The 4,847-nt window shown below is 42.2% G+C and overlaps 1 long non-coding RNA gene across 1 annotated transcript; it reads left to right on the top strand.

The window, feature by feature from the left end:
* The first annotated feature begins 1,018 nt into the window (after window positions 1-1,018).
* On the top strand, window positions 1,019-1,987 carry LOC138225311 (uncharacterized). The gene is made up of 3 exons (XR_011183842.1): window positions 1,019-1,107; window positions 1,284-1,626; window positions 1,714-1,987. It is a non-coding gene; the product is annotated as an uncharacterized lncRNA (long non-coding RNA).
* Window positions 1,988-4,847: the final 2,860 nt, after the last annotated feature.

The following is a 4,847-nucleotide window of genomic DNA, read 5'->3' as shown; positions in this document are numbered from 1 at the left end:
TAATCTTTAATCTGGGAGATGATATCTGAAATGAAAAAAAATATCTCATGACAAAGAACAAGAGTAACCAAATATTCAGCTTTGCAATGAAACTATTTGTCTTGTTTTCTAATTTAGACCACCCCTGACCTGCACTACTGGAGGATGTCACTGCTGGTATTAGTACTAATCCAGCTCATGACTATCTGAAGCACTAGGCTTCAATTTCAGTTCTTGTCGCCATGATTCCTACACTCTGAGGTTAAGGTCTTTAGAAAGAATATAATTAATTACGTCTTCTGTAATTGATACTTGAGTGATTCAATCAGCAGCTCGTTATGGTTCACAATTTAACACCTGGTTAGACAGGTGTGTGTAGGAGCCGAAGCCCAGCCGTCTTGAGTATATAAAGGCCACTGTGGGGGGTTTATACCATACATGAGGTTTGTGTGATCACTCATCAACATGGAAGGGAGAGGCTGTGTGTTGTGTTTGCTTGTAGGATTCTTTCTAGGTAAGGTTTGGGTTTCTTACTTTGACTAAAAAGAGCAGCACAAAGGCGGATGGGAGGATTAACTGCATGCTGCTGGTATTTAAGGATTTCAGTATAGGTATTTGATCTTGAGTAGATGTTGCCTGAGTGTTAAATCCATGACATGGATGTTTGTGTGCTCTTGAAGTTCTGCAAGCCTTTGATTCTCTGTGCATTGAGCTCTGTTCACTTCTGGTTGTTGCTGATTCATTAATGCCCTATTGGCTTGTTTCTTCTGTCCTCGTATATTGACTTAGTCCCTCCGTGTCGGATGCTCATGATCCTATGTTGCCCTCAGCTCAGGCTGCTTCCACATGATCATTGACCCAGTGGTGTCCTCTCCTCCCCAGTGTCTGTGGCTGGAGCCCTGCAGTGTCGGGCTGTGCCTGGCAGTCTGAAGCAGATAGATGCTGGTGCTGGAAGGGTGTGTGGAGTTGACAATGCAGACAACCTGGTCATCTACCAGGGCAACAGCTGGGTCTCTCTGGCCATGAAGGGGAAACATGTGAGTGTGGGGCCAGCAGGGCTCTGGAGTGTGAGTCTCGCCAGCCTTGTGTTCAAGTGGCTGCGGGGAAGGTGGATCCCAGTGCAACCAGGTGAGGCTACAGCTGATCTATATGGGTTAGAAATGATGGCTTTCAAGTTTATCCATGGCTAGTGGCTGCTTTCAGCCAGAACATCTTTCACTCAAGTGTTCATGACCTCATGCTGAGGAATGAGCACTGCACTGCCCCCTGCTGAGAACAGCTGTATTCCTTGCTCTCCTCTGCAGGCTCCCTCATCCAGATTGATGCTGGTGGAGACAAGTTCGTGGTTGGTGTCAATGCTGCCAATTCCATCTTCTGCCTGAACAGCGGGCCTGTGCTGCAGTATGCTGGCCAGGGCAACATCCCCTGGATTCCTGTTGTGGGCTCCCTCAAGTACTATTCCTGTGGGTCATTTGGCTGCTGGGGAGTGAACAGGCTGGACCAGATCTTCGTCAAGCTGGATGTGAGTGGGGATTCCTGCAAAGGCTCTGACAGGTGGTACCCCATTCAAGGCTCCCTGTCCCTGGTGGAGGTGGGCTCAGATGGCAGTGTGTATGGGGTGAACAGGAATGGAGTGGTCTTCAAGAGGTGAGCTGGGGGAGGGTTAAATGCACATGGGTGCATGACTGACTGTCCTAATTCTAGGTTGCTCTAACCCTGTGCCTTTTCCTGCAGGCTTGGTGTTGATGCCTGTAACCCCTTTGGCAGTAGATGGTGGGCTCTAAGGGCAGCTGGTGTGGCCAGGCATGTGTCCTATGACCGAGGAATCCTCTGGGTTGTGTGCAAAGATGGCCGAGTCCAGAGGTGCCAGGTCTGAGCAGCTTGTGTGGTCTGGTCCTGAGTGGAAAGTGACAGACATGACTGGGCTACATGAAGGATTCAGAGTGGAATGAGGCATTAATGCCCGTCTTGGGTTTTCTCTGTGCTGCAATAAAAATGCCTGAAAAACCCTGTTCTGTGGTGTCTAATTCTGTAGCTTCAAATTGGTTAATGATCTTAAAACCAGTCCTCCTGATTTAATGAGGAAGACTACCTGGCCTGTCCCATTAGGCATTAATATCCAGACCTGTAAGCCCTCTAATCACATGGCCCTTTGCCTGTAATAAACTAATGAGACATATCTAGTCTCTTTCCACAGTGGCTTTGTTCCAGTTTTGGGCATGAATGGATTAACTAAAATGCTACCATGTTTCTTGGGGAGCATCACTGATTGGTCTTTTCCAGTGGCCCTAAACAGGGATGTAAATTGAGGCTGTGACTGGGATCCTCAAAGCCTTTCACTCTCCTAACCCTAAACCACTCCAGTGTAACATGTGTTCCCATAATGTGTCAGTTCAAAGCACTTGGTCTTAACTTTCTATTACATCCCTGACTATGTTGACTGGGTGCTTTTTTTTTTTTTTTTACACAACTGAGTTCATCTTCATGGTTGAATACTCACCTGAGGTTTAACTCGGGTTTAGGTGTGATACTTCATTGCTGTAACTAGTTGACTGGGATGTGGCTTGGTGAACTTGTACAATTGAAGATGCAGTTGCCATATGAATACCTACAACATGTTACAAAAAATATTAGAACATTACTGAGTTGTGGGTGTATTTGTAGTCATGTGAACCAGTATTGCATGCAGTTAACTCAACTGACTTTTTGCAGGTGATTATTTACATTTTTATTTCCATCCTTGTGATCAGTTATTTCATTTGTCTTTCATAATGTAAATTTAGCCTTTTAAAGCAGGCTTAGTATGTAACAATTGCTGGAACAAGGTCATTGAGATTTGTTTTTGCAAAAGATCATTACCAACTGCAACAAAATGGTTCCATACAGTACTTTTGACCACACTTTGTGCACAGAAGTGACTCCTGTTTCCAGACAGGAAGGTGAAGGTCATACAATAGATTTGTTGCCTGTTAGGATTTTCAATATTTAAATTGGGCCCCTGAACAGTGCAGGACAATCACTTGAACCTGAGAATGTATCTGGTCATGCTTCACAGTTTGGGCTGATTCCAGAGCAAACTCTTTGTTGTAACAGACAGCAAATTTGAAATGAAACATTACTAGTGGTATAGTTTTTGTATAGCATCTCCTTATTTAAATGTTACACTTAACTATGTATCCTAACAATATTTGCTTTATAATTTTCCCCACATTATCCCTCATCTCGTTATAGTCCTACCCGTCTGTGCTCAGCTTTCTGACCACTAGGTGGCACTGCTGCTTGGCTGACTGGCCTCTGGATAGACTTCTCTGGGATCTTCAAAAAAGCTTTGATATTTTTAATGAGAAACATATGAAAAACAGACAATAGATTAAAATTTCTCAAATTTGCTGCTGCCTTTTTAACAGTTTTCTTGTAAAGTCAAAATTTGTGACAGCCATAATCACACAATTAATGGCTGTATAAAACTATCAGGGATATTTAACAAAGCTCTATGTTTTTAAATATATTGAGGAAAAGGGCCCCAGATCTCATGGAATGGCTCCAGATTGCTTGTGCTATAGAAGCAATTTTGTTCAGCCACAATTATTCCAAACGCCAGTGCAGATGGTTAATGTGAACATTGTCGCTGAACAACTAGAGAGTGCTAATTCAGGGTCTGGGGTATATTCTTCCCAAACACCTTTGAGTACCACTGAAATATTTCTACCCAAAGTTTATATAACTTGGGGCAGAGCCTTCAGAAGATCTGCACCAGTCACATAAAGGAGAAACAGATATATCTTCAATTTAATTTGAGATTTTAGTCAAATTAGTTTTAAAATAATGCAGTCGACCTACGATCTTCTATTGCAATATGTGGTGTCTAACATTATTAGAGCACCAGTGGATATTGTTCTAACCCTCGTTAGTTCCTGACATCAGGTGTCCTTCAGGTGTTTAACAGATAGCTCTGTGTGCCTAGAAAAGCAGGAAACAAACTCTATTAGTTGTCTAGAGATGTGAGGTCATTGCACAAGATTGTAGAACAGATCAGCTCTTGTAAATTGATCATAGAACAGCTCAGATTTTCAAATTGAGAACATCTTGCTGAACAACGTGTCTGACCTGTAAATAAAAACGCATGTTTGTGAGAGGTCAACACTGTGGGATATTCTGCCTGAACCTCAGCAGTGAGTTAGTGAAGTCTCTGCTGATCCCATTTGAGAGCTGGTCCACAATTCTACTGGACTGATGTCAGGAGAAAAGGTCTTGTCTCATCCCAGTAGCTCCCCAAATAAGCTCACAAATATAGACTTGACTGTGGCTTTGAACTGCATATAGAACTAATGGTGGCTTACAATGAGCTGAACAGCTGTACAAGTCACTGACCAAGTCACTAAAAGGAAATATCTTGGGTAAATAATAATACTAATGTTTATTTTTTAATTATATATTTTGCTTTCTTGTTCCATGTTAACAGACAACAATATGTGAAAATGTTACTGCAGCAGATAAAAAATGCAGATCAGGGGGAATTTCAAGCTTTTCAAGAATGATGAACAGCGATGGCGCTTTGTGGCTAAGAAGTGGCAAATCTCTGTATCCTTTGTGAGAAAACTCTTACTGAAAGAGTGCAATGTTAAAAGCTTTTGCATGTGTAAAGTATAGAAAGTGCCTGTGTATGTTGACTTTCTCTTTTGCAGTACTTTAAATGGGATTATTATATGGTATTTTAGCCTATAAAATAACTTGACCTACAGTGTATACAGTATGTGCATGTATAAGACTCTTGTAAAACACATTGTGTGAAAGAATTAATTGATATTGATACTCTCCATGGTCACACAAACAAAAGGTGGTGTCAGAGGTTTTATCAGTGTGAATGG

This window comes from Lepisosteus oculatus, chromosome 27 (genome assembly GCF_040954835.1).
Source record: "Lepisosteus oculatus isolate fLepOcu1 chromosome 27, fLepOcu1.hap2, whole genome shotgun sequence".
NCBI classification, from domain to species: domain Eukaryota; kingdom Metazoa; phylum Chordata; class Actinopteri; order Semionotiformes; family Lepisosteidae; genus Lepisosteus; species Lepisosteus oculatus.
Note: the sequence above shows the minus strand (reverse complement) of the source record. Positions and strands in the feature narration are given on the sequence as shown.